Source organism: Hyperoodon ampullatus (assembly GCF_949752795.1).
Source record: "Hyperoodon ampullatus genome assembly, chromosome: X".
Lineage (NCBI taxonomy): Eukaryota > Metazoa > Chordata > Mammalia > Artiodactyla > Ziphiidae > Hyperoodon > Hyperoodon ampullatus.
In genome coordinates, this window is record NC_136913.1 from 79,985,698 (window position 1) to 80,005,829 (window position 20,132).

The following is a 20,132-nucleotide window of genomic DNA, read 5'->3' on the forward strand; positions in this document are numbered from 1 at the left end:
ACTTATATGTGGAATCCAAAAAATGATATAAATGAATTTATTTACAAAACAAAAACAGACTCACAGACATAGAATATAAACTTATGGTTACCAAAGGGGAAAGGGTAGGGGAGGGATAATTTGGGAGTCTGGGATTAACATATACACACTACTATATATAAAATATGTAAACAGCAAGGACCTATTGTATAGCACAGGGAACTATATTGAATATCTTGTAATAACCTATAATGGAAAAGAATCTGTAAAACAATACACACACACACACACACACACACATGGAACTGATTTACTTTTCTGTATACCTGAAACTAACACAACTTTGTAAATCAACTATACATCAATAAAAAAAAAAGTCAGTAGGTGAAGGAAGTTTATGTGCACATTTTATAATGGGCTATCAATAAATAGGTAACCTCTCAAAGATTTCAAAACATAACATAAGCTACCTATGTTATTAGAATAAAGGTTTACAGCAGCAGAAGAATTACAGCAGTGAAACAGAGAACAAATAAGAAAAAAGTTCATTAAAAACAGAAATCATAGCACAAGATAAAAAGACCACACATCTATAATATTTATATATATATATATTAATAGAATAAACTCTCCTATTAAAAGAGCAAGATTCTTATAATCCATAGACGAGAATACGTGTAAAACGAAGTGACTCAGAATAGTTGGAAGTTACGGATAGGAAAATACAGACAGACAAATCAACCAATTAAAAGTAGGGGCTGAACACTGAGAAAAGCTTGAATTCCTGACAAGAAATCATTACACAATACAAAGAAGATGTATTAGTTTGCTAGGGCTGCCATAACAAAATACCATAACCTGCGTGGCTTAAACAACAGAAAGTTATTTTCTTATAGTTCTGTAGGCTAGAAGTCCAAAATCAAGGTTTTGGCAGTTTTGCTTTCTTCTGAGGCATCTCTCCATGGTCCGCAGATGTCTGCCTTCTTGCTGCCCTCACATGGCCTTTTCTTCCTTTCTTTTCTTTTTTTTTTCAGATTGCTTCCTTCTTTATTTATTTTTTTAGTTAAAAATTACTTTATTGCTGAAAAATACTCACCAACATCCGAGCCTTCAGTGAGTTGCCATCTTTTTGCAATAGTAACATCAAAGATCACTGGTCAACATAACAAATATCATCATAATGAAAAAGCTTGAAATATTGTGAGAATTACCAAAATGTGACACAGACACACTAAGTTAGCAAGCAAATGCTGTTGGAAAATGGTGCCAATAGACTTGCTTGATGCAGGGTTGTCACAAACGTTCAATTTGTAAAAAATACAGTATCTGTGAAGCACCATAAAGCAAAGCACAATAAGACAAGGTGTGCCTGTAATTAAAGTCCTTATGTGTTTTTTTGTTTTTTTGTTTTGTCTTACACTTGTGTTCATATTTAAAACAAAATTCTTTCTCAATGTTTTTGTGAAACAGATCCCATTAGACCATCAAGTTGTTTTTTCCCTCTGAGGAGATCTCTTCACAAGAATGGGCACCAAATAGCACTTCTTTTTAATGAGTCTTAAAAATACATCATGAAAAATTTCAAGCACATATTGTGAGTTTACCCCTCTTGGCACACATGATGTCTCTCATTATCAGCATCAAAACATCATTGTCCTACACATGACTGGATGATTCCTCAACATTAATAAAACTCTGCCACGGAATATCATTGCCTAACTTTGTTGATCACTGAGCATGTTTGTTTTATTAATTATTACTTTACATTATCTCTATTGGGTTTTCTTCTCCCTGTAAACAGGTTTTAGTCTTCACTAGCTCTTTAAAAGTGCTATTATCAAGCCCACTTATAATGACTGTCCTTTGCCACATCTGGCCTTGTCTTTCCGTCATGCTTTCAAAAGACTCTACTACAGTGAGCATGCATCAGAATCACCTGGAGGGTTTGTAGGAACACAGGCTGCAGAATGCAACCCCCAGTTTCTGATTGGTAGGTTTGGAACGAGACTGAGAATTTAAATTTCCTGTCAGGTTCCCAGGTGATGCTGATACTGCTGATCTGGGACCTCACTTTGAGGCTCTGGGCTCTACCAGTATGCCTTCTGCCTCTTATTGTTTGCCAATTTTCACAGCTAGAGAGACTTAACTTACACGTGTTGATTCTGCCCCACATAGGTAGTAAGGAATACAGGCCTTTCATTGGTTCATTATGACATGATTTTACGGCAGATTTGATGTGGGTAGCAGAGCTGAGCCTTTCCTGAGTTTTCTAGCTCCCGTACTTCATTTCTTCCTGGATTCCTTGCTGGACATGCTATTTCCTCCGGGGCTAGGACACTTTGATTTCCCTTGCTTAGTTCCTTCTGGAAGCTGAAAATGAGCAGGTAAGTTCACTTCCCACATCTGAGAATCTACCTGGTTGCCCTCTGGACATTTGTGACCCCATGCACACCTTGGTGGTATTGGTTTGGCTGCTCTGACTTCTTTTCGTTGCTTGTTGTTAAGACTTTGAAGTTTGCCTTTTCTGTGCCAGTGAGTCTAGTGACCTGGGTCTGGCATTCCCAAGCCTGACTTCAAATATCCCAGGCTACCTTCTTCTCTGCTTTTCAAACATGGATTATTTATTCAGTTGAATAACGTTGTTGCTATTTCTCTGACTGCTGCCCATTCTTTCCCTCTCTTGATTTCTATATGTGTTTCCAGACCCCTCAACCACAGACTCCATCTACCTTATGCTCTGAGACTCAGTGCTGGCTTGGTCTTTTTCCTCTAAGAATGATTACTTTTCTGGTTAGATCACACATCTTGGCTGGAAGGTTCTAATGTCACCTACATGCATGACTTAGATCAAGTCAACTGTACTTTTTCATTTTTAAACCTGTGTCAAGGAGGTCTATGGACTTGCTATGCAAAGTGTAGTCTGAGGATCAGTGGCTTTCAGCATGTTAGGGACACTTGCTAGAAATGCAGAACCCTAGACCACACCTCAGATGTACTGAGTTAGAATCCACAAGAGCCCCAGGTGATTTTCATGCACATTGTAAAAAAGTGATGTATGATATAGCATCTATAGGATGAACTGCTCCCACCTAAGGCTAATTGTGACTCAACCTTTCCAATCACTTTTTCCAACTTCCTTGTCGCCACTGATGTAATTTTACAAACCTGTGTTGGGTGAGTTTCCCACTGACAATGTGAATTATGACAAACAACTCACTCAAATGGCCTTTTCTCTGTGTTCATGCAACCCTGATGACTCTTCCTCTTCCAGTCCTAATCGGATTAGGGCCCTACCCTTATGACTTCATTTAATCTTAATCACCTCTTTAAAGGCTCTATCTCCAAATACAGGGCTTCAGTGTATGAATTTGGCAGGCACCATTCAGCCCATAACAGAAAAGCACCTTATACTAATAAAGGACAAAATCCACAGTGCAGATCTGTCAGGAATTTTAATGCAGCAATTAAAAAGCATAAAAAATCCATAATGATGGGAATTCCCTGGCAGTCCAGTGCAGTGGTTAGGAATTGGTGCTTTCACTGCTGTGGTCAAGGTTCAATCTCAGGTCCAGGAAGTAAGATCCTGCAAGCCTCAGTGCAGCATGGGGGGGAGGGGGAGGGGGAAGTTACAAAACAAAAACAATCCATTAAGGAAAAACTATGTAAAATAGGAGAAATATATATAAACACAATAATAATATTAGACTTTAATCCCCTCAGTTCATGACAAATTCAAATAGTCAAAAACAAGCAAATGCAGGATCTAAATAACAATAAACTAGATAAATGTAAATAGAATTATGCAAAGCTTTATACTTTGAAAGCTGAGGCTATACCTTCTTTTTTAATGTCCATTAAACATGAATACAAATAAAGTGCTAGTAGGCCACAAAGAAAACATCAACAAATTGCAACAAGTACAGATAGCACACACAACATTCTCTAATTAATATGTAATGAAACTAGAGCTAGATAAGAAACAGAAAACTTCAGTCATCTGCATATCAAATAAATATACCCTTCTCAATATAATTTTTATACAAAGAGAAAATAAAAAGAAAAAGCAATATCTACAAAATGTCAGAAGACAATATATGGTGTTGGATGTTTGATATAATTTGCGTATGACAGCATGTGGGCTTGGCACCATTTGAGGGGGATGCTGTCAGCTTTGTTGTGGTGACAAACTACCCCTGAATACTCCTTGTTTACATCCCAAATAAGTTATAGTTTCCTGTTGTGCTCCTGTGGAGGCTACCCTGTGTCTTCTCATTCAAGGACACAGCTGAGGTAGGAACTCTATGCATGATATACCCACTCTCATTGCAAAGAAAGTCAGGAAAGATTGTGAAATCATGAGTTCTCTTAAATCTTTTGCTCAGATGTGACATGTATCATGTCTGCTCATATTTCATTAGCTCAGCCCAAAGGCATTGTGGTGGGGACAAATACTGTCTCCCACCAGAGGTTGGTGAGCACTATGTGTGGGTGGGGATGCCTAATCTTTTTTACACAGAAAGGGGTAGGGGACTGAATAATTCCACATGATGACATAATTGGCCACTGGGGCATAGAGTTTTGATATAATTTTTCTATTCTAGTTCATCACAAGTCATCTTCAGTAATTTATTCTGGAAAAGTACTCCTGTCATCTAAAATATAAAGGTGTACCCAGTCCCATAATTTTAAATGTTTTCTGAATATGTAGGTAATCCCCTTTTTCATATTAATGTTTATATTTGCATTGTCTCTACCTTTTTTCTTGGTCAAGTTTGGTGGTGGTGGTTGTTTTTAATTTTATTGCTCTATTCTGAAAACCACTTTTTAGTTTTATTTGTCAATGATATGAGATATTTTCTAACTCACAAATTTATGCTTTCAATCTTATTAACTCCTTTTCAGATTTTATTTTGCCCTACATTGTTGCTTTTTTGCAACTTGTTCATTAAATTGTCATTTAATTTTCAGTCTAGACTATTTAATATTAAAATAATATATAACCAATAATTTTCCTCTGAGTATGGCTTTAGCCACATCTTACAGGCTTCTAATTGTTGTCAATTTCTAAATATTCTGTTTATTTCCTCTCTGACTCCAAAGTTGTTTAATTGGGGTCTACAAATATTTATTATTGACATATCAAATATTAATATATTAATATTAATATATTATTACAAATAAATACATATTTTATTTATTGAGGGTTTTTGTGTGTGGCCCATATTCAAATAAACAATGATCATTACAAGCAGAATATAAATATATGTAAACATTTATATATACATATATGTACATATATGTATGTATAATTCAATGTACCTTAAAAGAGAGACTACCCAGTATTTTCTAATCAGAGAACATCATTTTTTTCAGACGTCCCAGGAGCATATATATTTTAAAAATAGATTTCAAAATGTAGAAATTTGACAATACATATTCTCCAAACACGATGTAATACAAGAAATAAAAGATACAAATTAAAATACATTTTTATATCAAAAAGTCTTAATTATATTATTAAAATAGTGTACATCTTCAATTTTTGTCCTTAGATGACTGATCACATTCTAAGAGAAGTTTCCTGATATAATTTTGGTATTGCCAAAGTATTTTCTCTTAAAGTTTTTGCTTTACCTCTTTCAATAAAATGTTGCTTAATGTGTGGAGATCTGTAACTGTTACATCATCTTGAATAAGTGCATCTTTGTCATTATAAAATGTCATTCTTAATTCCATATGATATTTTGGACCTTGAAATATTTTTCTTAAATTTCCACAGATGCATCTACCTTTCTTCTTATTAGCATTTGCCTGTTATACCTTTTCTATCATTTCTCTTTTAAATTGTTTTCTTTTACCTATTGTTGAGTTTTCTTTATTTACCCAATCACAGAGTTTTGATTATCTTCATTTTTTAAAAAGCATTCACATGTATTGTCCTAAGTTAAAGATTTCTTCTATTCCTATATTTGGAATGAATATTTCTTTTCTAAGTTATTTTTTTCTTAGAAAATCATCTATTTCATAGGTATTTTCAAATGTATTAGATAATGATTTATGTAGAATTATTTTATATATTTTAAATGCCACCTCCCTCCTTGATTATATTATCCTTCTCATTTCTATTATACTGTGGCTGTTCTCATTTGATTTTACTTGCCATATTTTGTCTATTTTATTAACACTTGAAAATCTAGCTCTTGTAGTAATCAAGTATATATAAATTTCTGTTTCATATTGATTTTTAATCTACATTAATTGATTATTCATGCTTTCCTTAGGTTTATTGTGCTGTTATTTTCTGATTTGTTGATGTGAATGTACAAGATATTTGCTCTATGGTAATAAAAATCTTTATGTAAAACTTCTGTCAAATTTTAATATGTGCTCTACAAAATATCCACTGTATGCCAATTTTCTTACTCTATCTAAGCCTCAGTTACTTCATCTGTAAAATGTATATCTTCCCCAAGTAATTATGGTATAAATCATCTGTATTTTCATTTATTTTTGACATCATAATTCTTTAGTTGAGTTTCTTTCTTTGATTCCAATTTTGTTATTTTTTGTTGTTTTCATTTACAAACTTCTCTCTCTGCTCACATCTGCCTGGGGTTCTTAGAGATACATTGTTTTTTTAACAGGGCACTCCTACCCAAGTTTAAAAATCACGTCTGAAGTAAATCACTCTTTTTTATTTGTTTGTTTCTTTACTGTGTTAAAAAAAACATAACATGCAATTTACCATCTTAACAGTTTTTAAGTTTACAGTCTAAAAGTGTTAAGTATATTCACACTGTTGTACAATAGATCTCTAGAACTTTTTTATCCTGCAGCAGTGAAACTCTATACCAATTAAACACTAATTCCTCCTGCTTCTTCTCCTTAGACCTTGGCAGCTACCTTTCTACTTTTTGTTTCTAAGATTGTGACTACTTTAGATACTTCATATAAGTGGAATCATCAGTATTTGTCCTTTCGTGACTAGCTTAGCATAAAGTTCTTGAGGTTTATCCATGCTGTAGCATGGGACAAGATTTCCTTCTTTATTAAGGCTGAATAATATTACACTGTGTATGTGTGTGTCTGTGTGTGTGTGTGTGTATGTATATATACACACACACACACACATATATATATATATATATATATATATATATATATACCACATTTTCTTTACCCATTCATCTATCAATGGACATTTGAGTTTCCTCTGTCTCTTGGCTATTGTGAATAGTGATACAATGAAAATGGGTGTGAAAACATCTCTAAGATCCTGCTTTGAATTCTTATGGATATATACCCAGAAATGGGATTGTTAGGTTATAGGGTAATTCTGCTTTGAAGTTTTTGAGGAACATCCTTAATATTTTCCATAAAGATGTTTAAGATGTAAGTGACTGCCTAGTATTGGTTCTCTCACCAGTAGGGAATCATTTTATCCTCCCATAGAAGAATATGAATTAGAAGTAGTTGTGCTCATAAAAAGATTTTATGAGGCTTTGGGAAAAGTAGGACTTTGAGGCCTAATTGACATAACTGAAACATAGGATTGTCAGTAGAGCTATCCATCCCATCTCTTATTTGGATCTTTACACAGTACAGCTTTAGTACCTAAGTACTCAAGGTAGTCACTAGCAGAAACTGGATGGTCCTACATGTGTTAACATTCTCAAAAAGGGCAAAAGGGAAATAAGAGCAGAGCAAGACAAATGGACAATAAGAACAGAGCAGAAACATGTGAATGTGCTTCCTTCTAGATATAGATAAGACATGATCCTAAGTATACCCAGAAATTAGTTGAGTATGTTTTAGAGGAGTCAGAAATCCAATAATAGTAGGTGGCACCTGAAAATCTTTATGTGTTGGCCATAAATATTACTGTGTCCTCATACACCCATAAGCTGAGTCTGAGATTCAGGTAGTTCTTCTTATCCAAGGAGTCATGACACCAGGTGGAAGATAACTGATATAGATTTATCTACATTATTTTTTTCTGAACTCAGTGAAGAATCAAGACAATGGACCTCTGTTTTCTACTTACAAAAATGTTATAATACAAATATTTGATATTAATCATTGCTTTTTTTTACCATTTTTTCCCCCCTGTGGGATGAAGAGGTTGTACAATATGTTGACTGTATTAGTTTGCTAGGGCTGCCATAAAAAGATACCACGGGGCTTCCCTGGTGGTGCAGTGGTTGAGAGTCCGCCTCCCAATACAGGGGACACGGGTTCGTGCCCCAGTCCAGGAAGATCCCACATGCAGCGGAGCAGCTGGACCCGTGAGCCATGGCCATTGAGCCTGTGCTCTGCAACGGGAGAGGCCACAACAGTGAGAGGCCCACATACCGCAAAAAAAAAAAAAAAAAAAAAAAAAAAAGAACACAGACTGAGTGTCTTCAACAATAAAAAATATATTTCTCATAGTTCTGGAGGCTAAAACTCTTAGATCATAGTGTCAGCAGGGTTGGTTTCATTCTGAGGCCACTCTCCTTGCCTTACAGTTGAGAGCCTTCTTGCTGTGACCTCACATGGTCATCCCTCTGTGTGTGTCCTAATCTCCTTTATAAGTACACCAATCATATAGGATTAGGGTTCACCCATATGACCCTATTTTAACTTAATTACCTCTTTAAAGGCACTATCTCCAAATACAATCACTTTCTGTGGTACTGTGGGTTAGGGCATCAACATATGAATTTGGGGGTACACAATATAGCCCATAACAGTGATGTATAAAGTTTTTCTAGAACTATGGAAAACAGAGGTGTTAAAGCAAAGAAAATACCAGATAGTATTGCCATGTTCAAAATTTTAATCAAATATATGTTTTAATATATTTTAATCAAATATATATTTCCAGTATCCAAATGCCAATATATTTATTATTAGCATAGAGAATGTTGTCTGTCACTCAATGTACAGTTCTTTGAGCACTATCAGTTAAACATACAGAGAAATCCTTGGAATGTAAAGTAAATAGTGAAGAGTTTTTCATCTAAGTCTTAAGGTCATCAATTATTTAAAGCAAAGACAAAATGATAAAAAAGTTATAACACACATCTTTTCAATAGCATACAATTAAATTATGTTTTAGTATCACTCTGTCCAAAGATAATGCTCTATGATTCTAAATAAGAAAATCTGAGGAAGAAAAGCTTATTTGGACATACTAGTTTTACATTTTAAGATTTAAGCATAATTGAGTTTTTATGCTTGAAGATACAGTTATTAAAGCAGGCAAATCAAACTAAACCTAAGCCAGTATAGGTGAGCTTATTCTCTTATATTGGAGGAATGAATAAAAATAGGGAAAATTATCAGGCTGAGCTAATCCAATATACAGGTTCATAATTTTGTCTTCCATGAAACCAATATTCTTTGAATAGCTATTTAATGTTATAAAATATAAATATTTAGTTAGATGTGTGAAATTGACATAGTATTAATAAAATGGTTTCCTTTAGTCTATATATTAAAATAAAGGACTTATGCTCTGAATATAACATAACACTTTAACTTATTTGGAATTGTCTATCATGTCACAATTTTTTCATTCCTTATAATTAGATTTCATTTGTCATATACACTCACTAAGAATACAGGGAACTTATGTAGTTTGAGTTACAAATCTTGCTGAAGATATATTAAATGTGCTCTCTCTCTCTGTCTCATAAAACCTATTCCAATTTCAGCTCTTCTCTCTTCAGTTTTCCTCTGCAATCTTCAAAACATGGCAACTCTTTGGGAAGTATTCTAAAGAACTTATACTTTAGATAAGGGAACAAATGATTCTGTATAAAGAAAAATTTTTCCATCATTACTCAATTACAGTATTTCAGCTGGCGGAGTCTACCAACATCAACTAACCTATCATAAGCTTAGTTGCATGACCTCTTATATTCCAAACAAATTTTTAAAAACTTGTTTAATGAGCTATATCCTACATACAGAGGAATATGTAAAACACATACAATGAAACTGCTACCAATGCCAAGGAATAGGACATTGCCAGCACCCTAGAGAACCTCCATGAATGCCTCCCAATTCACCACCTTTCCTCTAGAGTATCCACTATCCTTACTACATGTATGCTTCCTTAAACACTATATAACTTAGTTTTGCCTATTTTATGAATTTTATATAAATGGAACATTTGGTTGTATTCCATTATGTCTTATTTCTTTTACTCAATATCATGTTTGTGAGATACATACATGTTGCCTAGTGTAGTTTTAATCTGTCCATTTTTATTGTTGTATATTATTTCAGTATACAAATACAATACAATTTGCCCATTGTCTTCCTGATAAACCTGTGGGGATTTTTTTCCCTTTCAGAATTACTATGGATACAGCTGGTTAAACTCTATGTGCATATCTCCTGGTGTTCATAGGGAAGAGCTTTCCTGAAGTATATAATTAATGTGGAATTGCTGTCAAAGGGTATGTGACTATCCAAGTTTACAATATAATGCTTAAATGTTTTCATTAAATGACTGCATCAACACACATTCCCACCAGCAATGCAGGAGTTCCTGTTGATACATTTTTTTTTCTTTAATACTTAGTATTAACTACTTTTAAAATGTTTGCCAATATAATGGATATAAAAAGGAGGATTTCATTGAAGTCTTAACTTGCAAGTCCTTGATTACTTATGCGATTCAGCATTTTTTTTCATATGTTGAATGGACTTTTAAATTACTTTTGTGAAGTCATTGAGAGTGATGGTGAGAATGCATAATCCTATTTCCACTTCCTGGTTCCTGGAGACCTGGCATCAAATATCAGTCATTGGTTCAATACAAGCACTGTATACTGGAAGACAAGCACCCTGACTCAAGCAGCCATGCCTGAGCAAGTTACTCTAGCAGAATTTTAATAGGCCATCCCAACTTGATATCAGGCTAGCTTCTTCTGAGCAATGAGGTATATGGTGAATCCAGGGAATCCCATTGTCATGAGCTCATTGTCACATCTCCTTTGCCATAAGATTGATCTTGTGGTCTGAGGTAATAGCATGCTGAATACTGTGTGGATAGATTAGATAGTCTGTAAACCTTCAATGGTTATGGAGGAAAGGCAAATCCATATCTGGAGTAGGTGTCAATTTAAATAAAGAAGAATCACTAAGTCATCTAGGGTGGATGGTCTCCAATATAATCAACCTGGCCCCTAGTTGTGGGCTAGTCTCTTGAAGAAATGGTGTCATATTTAGGGCTTAGCATTGAATTCTGGTAGATGAGGCACTCAGCACTAGCAATAGCTAGATGAACAGTGAAGAGAGGGAACCCCATATTATTGAGCTATGCATAACTTTTATTCTTGCTACCACACCCACACTGTTACGGTCAACATTTGGAATCACAAAGGAGAAAGTCTGCCTGATATCCATAGGATGAATCATTCTGTTCATCTTGCATTTAAGAGTTAAATGCTGTCACCTGGCCTCTAACAGTCCATAATCCCATCATCCCTTTAGTGTATCTCCTAGGGAGCTCAGTTCAATGGCAGTGTCTCCCACTGTCAACCCTAACCTATAGAGGACAACCACCATTGAGCTTCTTAAAGATTCAAGTGTCCATGTCACTAGTGTGAATCCCAGTTATCTGGGTCTCTAACTTCTTCCTCAACAGTTTTTCAACGGACTTCTTGCATCTTTACATCATTTACTCTATGCCATTATCTTTGTCCAAGCTTTAGGGAGCTATCCCAAAGGATTTCTATGAAGAGCTCCAGGCACCTTTGTCAGAACATAGGATCCTGTGTCACATGTGACTACCCTCACCTTAATAAATTTTCCCTTATATAGATTTATATTTATACACCACCTACTCCAATCTGATACTCCCATGATTCTTCTTCCGATACTCCCATGCTTCTACTATCTCCTATTTCTTCTGGTGTATCTGTCTGATTCTGTAATTCTTTTAATGTGTAAGTTATTTCTTCCCATCACAGGGATTTTATTTTAGCTCACGCTGTGCTGAAATCCAACACTGGTTGTTGGCCTGGAGGCAGTGGGGAGAAGAGGGGCCAGATCTTAAGGAAGATGAACATCATCTTGCAATGCACCTGGATAAGGTGAGGTCTTTGCAGTCTTCAGCTAGGGGAGACTACTCGTCTTTAACAAGGGGAAGAAGGCTGCTAATGTTGGTACAGAAAGTTAGAGGAAATCTGAAGATTGAAGATTCTCAGCATTGTCCAATTAAGTATGACCATCTCTTGTTTCCGGGTCCAGTTTTCTCCTTTCATAGCCCTGGCTTTGCCATAGGAGATCATTCAGATAGTCACCTTTGCTGTTCTGACACCCTTCAATTAGATATTGAAAGTCAGCTGTGGTACATGAATTTCCACTACTTGCCACCAAAGAGGCCATCTGTCTTTCACATCATGGCTTTAGTTGATATTTGGCTGGCCTGAACATGTCATTTTCTTTTTTCAAAACATTCAAAAGAATTAACAACAGCTAGCCCACTTCACAGTTTTTATAATTATAATTACCATTACATTCATACAATTTCTGTGCCATAGCAAAGCATAACCTAATGCTTTATAGTCCACCTGCCACTTATCCCAATCACAAACAGGTGGAAGTTCTAAGTAATAGTGGTACTATTGCTAATGGCTATTTCTGCCACTTACTAACAGCAATGGACCTCTTATTGACATGTGATCAGTGAGTGATCCAGCTCTAAAACACTATACCAGGGTTCTCCTTTTTAGGGCAATTCTTGGTACTAACTGTTATAACATGAGTTCTCCCAAAAGCAGACCCTGAGATAAAGGGTTATATATGAGTAGTTTGGGAATATTCCCAGGGAGCAGTGGGGGATTCAAGGGTAATGAAAAAAAATGAAAAAAAAAGGAGGAGTTATTGTTAGCCACTAATACAAGCAACTGATACATAGAAGCCATGAGATCTCTAAGATAACTGTAAAATGCATCCCAGAACTATGTGCTCTGCAAAGAAAAAAAAGAAATATTTAGACATAGGCTTCTATCAAGGATCAATCTACTGGGCATTAACTCCCCCTCATTTCTGGGTTGCTCATTCATGGATACTAAGTCATTTCCTAAAGGCTCCTGTGCTGTGGTACCAGATAAACCCAAGGATAAAGAAGTAAAGTGAGGCACAGTCAGGCTGAACCTGTATGAATCTGGTTAAACTGGATGCTGTATCAGTGGCTGAAATAAGCAATGAGGCCAAAAGGATTTGAATTGGTGCAAAATTGGTATCAATACAATCATCCATTCAAGGCTTTTGCTCATGTTACCACTCACACTTACTCAATTTAAAAGTCTAATTTCATAGCTGATTTAAATCTGATTAAGGAGGGTATGGTATATTTTATATACCCCAATATAGCTTATCTAAGCTTGAAAGCTGGGTGGTAGAATGAAGGAAAAGGACCAAGGTCTTTAATGTTTATTTAACTGAAGTTATAAAGTTCTATTTGCTGATCATTAATACTTACCTGGTTAACACCTGCTGGTCCTGGATGTCTTCTGTGTGTTCAGCATCCAAATGCTGATTCTCTGGTGGGACATATGGTTGAGCTTTTTGAAAAGCCAGGCAAATCTTCTTCAATACCTGCCATGAGAGATGTGGCTCTGGATAGAACCCTCCCAGTGTTTCCGCATAACCTTCTGCCACAGGCTGTACAGCCTATAGACTTCTGCTGATCGAAACCAGCCACCTACCACAGTATTCCCTTTACCCACAAGGGATTCATGCATTTTTACTAAACTATGTTGCTTCACCAATATTTCTTCTAGAATTGTTATTGCTTTCAAATATTTCAAAAATCTGAGAATGCTTTTAGAGTCAGAAATGACGTAGTGAACCCAGCTTTATTTTTTTCAAAATGGATAAGGAATTAAACCAGCATCATATATTGAAAAATTCATATTTTCCTAATGATTTTAAAAATAAACTCTGTCATATACTAACTCCCCATATGTAATTTGATCTCTCCTTATACTCTCAATTCAGTTACATTGAAATGTCTATTTCTGTACTAGTTTCACACTATTTTAAGCATTGTAGCATTATAATATGTTTTAACATCTGCTTGGTCAAGCCCTCCCTAATTATTGTCAATTTTCTTAATTCTTTAAATTTTTGGTCACCTACTATGTGCTGGGAATTCTTAGAGATACTTGGTATACGTATGTGTCCCTGTCATTATGGAGCTTACATTTTAGTGACTATTCTAATAGGCTCACATTACTATTCTTGTATATAAGTTTGAAAATAATGTTGTCAAGTGTTCTCTCTGCCAAATCCTAGAACTAGCTTGACATAACTAAAAATTTTATAGGTTTAGAAAAATTGATATTATTGTAATATTTAATCTTCCTATCAAAGATCTGACTCTCCATTTATTGGGATCTTTATTTTTATCCCTTAATAGGGTTTTAGATCTTTATACATATAGATTCCAGGGTAGTCTATACGTTTTTATTATTACTAAAGTAAATACCTTTGATAAGCTTTCTAGTTGGTTACTACTGGTAGAGAGTTTTTCAACTGATATTTTTATCTACATGTTTTATATTATTTCCAGTTTTTCAGCTAGCTTATTAAATCCTTGAGATTTACAGATAAATGATCATATCATTTGTAGGTAAATGGTAATTTTGCCTCTTTCTAATTTTACACTCTGTATTTTATAATTTTTACTAACATGCATTGACTACCATTTACAGATCATTGTTAAATAGCAGTGTTGTCATTCTAGTTATATATTTTAATTGAAATACTTTCAGTGTAACATTAAGTATAACGCCAATAATTTGAAATGTATAATTTTCTCAATTTTAAGAAAGTGTCTTTTTATTCCCTATTTAGTCATATATAATCATAACAGATTTTGAAAATAACAAATGCCTTTCCAGCAGCCACCAAAATAAGTACATGGCCTTTTTCTTTTGCATTATAGTGAGCAATAGGAATAGATTTCCTAACATTATAATATTTACTCCCTAGTCATAGTATGATGCTCTTTTTTTTTGTATGCTACTCTTTAAGTATATCTCTAGATGTAATTTTCTCATATTTTGTTTAGAAGTTTCTACATTCATAAGTGAGACTGCTTTGTAGTGTTGCTTTTGAGTGTTAGTTTTGTCAAGTAATTTTCTGGTTTCAAAAAATTGGGGAAAATTTCTTTTAATAATTTGTGGAAAAATTTAAGTACACTAATAAGTAGCCATTGCTTAAAAGTTGAATAAATACACTTGTAAACAGGCATCCTCAGGCAGCATTGATAGATATATAGGTTGGCATAAATTTTCTGAAGGAGGGTTTGACAATATATACCAAAATTCCAATTCTAGTAATTTATCTTATAGAAATTTTCAAAAATGCACACACAAGAATGTTTATTACATTCCAGCAAACAATTAGAAATAATATAAATATTCATCAGCATCAGCAAAGGGAGATGAAACCATCACTAGTCATAAGTCCTGGATAATATTGGCATCTGTGCAGGAGGAAACTTAAGAAAACAAAAGGGTGTCTGAAGGGTTTTAACATTTTTTTTAGTTTGCCTGTTACTACTTTTTAATGCATTTCTTGTATTATACTATGGTTAGAAAATGTATTCTATAATATTTTTATTTTCTTAAATTTATTAATTTTTTGCCTAAGGTATTTTCAAGTTGTTTAACTTACACATAGAAATTTGATAACTTGACCCCGCAGGAAGATGGCGGAAGAGTAAGACACGGAGATCACCTTCCTCCCCACAGATACATCAGAAATTCATCTACACGTGGAACAATTCCTACAGAACACCTACTGAACGCTGACAGAAGACCTCAGACCCCCCAAAAGGCAAGAAACTCCCCACATACCTGGGTAGGACAAAAGAAAAAAGAATAAACAGAGACAAAAGGATAGGGACGGGACTTGCACCAGTGGGAGGGAGCCGTGAAGGAGGAAAGGTTTCCACACACTAGAAGTCCCTTCGCGGGCGGAGACTGCAGGTGGCGGAGGGGGAAAGCTTCGGAGTAGCGGAGGAGAGCACAACAACAGGGGTGTGGAGGGCAAAGTGGAGAGATTCCGGCACAGAGGATCGGTGCCCTCAGGCACACACCAGCCCGAGAGGCTTGTCTGCACGGCCGCGGGGTGGGCGGGGCTGGGAGCTGAGGCTCGGGTATCCGGTTTCAGTTGGAGCGCAGGGAGAGGACTGGGTCTGGCGGCAGGAAGAGAGCCTGAAGGGGTTAGTGCACCACAGCTAGCCCGGAGGGAGTCCGGGGAAAAAGTCTGGAGCTGCCAAAGAGGCAAGAGACTTTTCCTTCCCTTTTGTTTCCTGGTGCGCAAGGAGAGGGCATTAAGAGAGCTGCTTAAAGAAGCACCAGAGGCGGGCGCGCGCGGCTAAAGGCACAGACCCTGGAGACGGGCGTGGGACGCTGGGGCTGCTGCTGCCGCCACCACAAGGCCTGTGTGCAAGCGCAGGTCACTGTCCACTCTGCCTTCCGGGGAGCCTGTGCACCCCGCCACTGCCGGGGTCCCGGGACCCGGGGACAGCTTTCCCGGGAAAGCGCACGGAGCGCCTCGGTCTGGTGCAACGTCACGCCGGCCTCTGCTGCCGCAGGCCCGCCCCACACTGCGCGCCCCTCCCTCCCCTCTGCCTGAGTGACCCAGAGCCCCCAGTCAGCAGCTCCTTTAAACCCGTCCTGTCTGAGCGAAGAACGGACGCCCTCCAGTGACCTATGTGCAGAGGCGGGGCCAAGTCCAAGGCTGAGACCCGGGAGCTGTGAGAGCAGAGACAGGGAAATCTCTCTGTGCAGCCTCGGAGGCAGCGGATTAAAGCTCCACGGTCCACTTGATGTGCCCTGCGTCTGTGGAGTGCATGAATGGACAGCGAATAATCCCAAATTGAGGAAGTGGACTTTGAGGACAAGATTTAAGACTTTCCCCCCTTTTCCTCTTTTTACAATGAATTATCCCAAATTAAGGAGGTGGACTTAGAGAGCAAGATTTTTGATTTATCCCCCTGCTCATTTTTTATGAATGTGTATGTGTATCCTTCTGTGTGAGATTTTCTCTGTATAGCTTTGCTTCCACCATATGTCCCAGGGTTCAATCTGTCCGGTTTTTTTTTTCAATAATTACTTTTTAATTTTAATAATGCTACTATATTTTATACTTTATTCTCTTTTACTTTACCTGCTTTCTTTTTTTCCTACCTTCCCTTCCTCCCTCCCTCCTTCCGCCCTTCCTTTCCTTCTTTCTCTCTTTCTTTCCTTCCTCCCTCCCTCCCACCCTTCTTCCTTTCACTCTTTCTTTTTCTTTCCTTCCACCCTCCCTGCTGTCTTTCTTTCCTTCCTCCCTCCTCCTACCCTTCTTCCTTTCACTCTTTCTTTTTCTTTCCTTCCTCCCTCCGTCCATCCTGTCTTTCTTTCTTTCTTTCTTTCTTTCTTTATTTCTTTCCTTCCTTCCTCCCGCCCTCCCTCCCTTCTTCCATTCAATATTCCATTTTCTTTCATTCCTCCCTCCCTCCTTTCTTTCTTTCTTTCTTTCCATCCTTCCTCCCGCCCTCCCTCCTTTCTTTCTTTCTTCCTTCCTTCCTTTCTTCCCTTCTTCCTTTCTTTCTCTCTCTCTTTCTTTATTCTACTAATTCTTTCTTTCTACTTTTTCTCCCTTGCATTCTGAGCCGGGTAGATGAAAGGCTCTTGGTGCTGCAGCCAGGAGTCAGTGCTGTGCCCCTGAAGTGGGAGAGCCAACTTCAGGACACGGGTCCACAAGAGACCTCCAGCTCCACGTAATATAAAGCAGCGAAAATCTCCCAGAGATCTCTATCTCAACACCAGCACCCAGCTTCAGTCAACGACCAGCAAGCTACAGTGCTGGACACCCTATGCCAAGCAACTAGCAAGAGAGGAACACAACAACCACCCATTAGCAGAGAGGCTGCCTAAAAACATAATAAGGCCACAGGCACCCCAAAACACACCACCAGACGTGGACCTGTCTACCAGAAAGAGAAGATCGAGCCTCAACCACCAGAGCACAGGCACTAGTCCCCCCCACCAGGAAGCCTACACAACCTACTGAAACAACCTTAGCCACGGGGGAAAGACACCAAAAACAACGGGAACTACGAATCTGCAGCCTGCAAAAAGGAGACCCCAAAAACAGTAACATAAGCAAAATGAGAAGACAGAAAAACACACAGCAGTTGAAGGAGAAAGATAAAAACCTACCAGACCTAACAAATGAAGAGGTAATAGGCAGTCTACCTGAAAAAGAATTCAGAATAATGATAGTAAAGCTGATCCAAGATTCTATTTCCAAGATCCAAAATCTTGGAAATAGAATAGACAAAATGCAAGAAACAGTTAACAAGGACCTAGAAGAACTAAAGATGAATCAAGCATTGATTAAAAACACAATAAATGAAATGAAAGATACTCTAGATGGGATCAATAGCAGAATAACTGAGGCAGAAGAACGAATAAGTGAGGTGGAAGATAAAATAGTGGAAATAACTGGTGCAGAACAAAATAAAGAAAAAATAATGAAAAGAACAGAGGACAGTCTCAGAGACCTATGGGACAACATTAAACACACCAACATTCGAATTATACGGGTTCCAGAAGAAGAAGAGAAAAAGAAAGGGACTGAGAAAATATTTGAAGAGATTATAGTTGAAAACTTCCCTAATATGGGAAAGGAAATACTTAATCAAGTCCAGGAGGCACAGAGAGTCCCATACAGAATAAATCCAAGGAAAAATACGCCAAGACACATATTAATCAAACAGTCAAAAATTAAACACAAAGAAATCATATTAAAAGCAGCAAGGGAAAAACAACAAATAACACACAAGGGAACCCGCATCAGGTTAACAGCTGATCTCTCAGCAGAAACTCTACAAGCCAGAAGGGAGTGGCAGGACATAATTAAAGTGATGAAGGAGAGAAACCTGTAACCAAGATTACTCTACCCAGCAAGGATCTCATTCAGATTTGATGGAGAAATTAAAACTTTAAAGACAAGCAAAAGATGAGAGAGTTCAGCACCACCAAACCAGCTTTACAACAAATGCTAAAGGAACTTCTCTAGGCAAGAAACACAACAGAAGGAATATACCTACAATAACGAACCCAAAGCAATTAAGGAAATGGGAATAGGAACATACATATCAATAATTACCTTAAATATAAATGGACTAAATTCTCCCACCAAAAGACACAGATTGGCTGAATGGATACAAAAACAAGACCCATATATATGCTGTCTACAAGAGACCCACTTCAGACCTAGAGACACATACAGATTGAAATTAAGGGGATGGAAAAAGATATTCCATGCAAATGGAAATCAAAAGAAAGCTGGAGTAGCAATTCTTATATCAGACAAAATAGACTTTAAAATAAAGACTATTAGAAGAGACAAAGAAGGACACTACATAATGATAAAGGGATCGATCCAAGAAGAAGATATAACAATTGTAAATATTTATGCACCCAACATAGGAGCACCTCAATACATAAGGCAAATACTAACAGCCATAAAAGGGGAAATCAACAGTAACACACTCATAGTACGGGACTTTAACACCCCACTTTCACCAATGGACAGATCATCCAAAATGAAAATAAATAAGGAAACACAAGCTTTAAATGATATATTAAACAAGATGGACTTAATTGACATTTATAGGACATTCCACCAAAAACAGCAGAATACACATTTTTCTCGAGTGCTCATGGAACATTCTCTAGGATAGATCATATCTTGGATAAATGAAAAAGAAATGCAGGAAATGATAGCAAAGATCAATAAAACTAAAAGCTGGTTCTTTGAGAAGATAAACAAAATGGACAAACCATTATCCAGACTCATCAAGAAAAAAAGGGAGAAGACTCAAATCAATAGAATTAGAAATGAAAAAGGAGAAGTAACAACTGACACTGAAGAAATACAAAAGATCATGAGAGATTACTACAAGCAACACTATGCCAATAAAATGGACAACCTGGAAGAAATGGACAAATTCTTAGAAATGCACAACCTGCCAAGACTGACTCAGGAAGAAATAGAAAATATGAATAGACCAATCAGAAGCACTGAAATTGAAACTGTGATTAAAATTCCTCCAACAAACAAAAGCCCAGGACCAGATGGCTTCA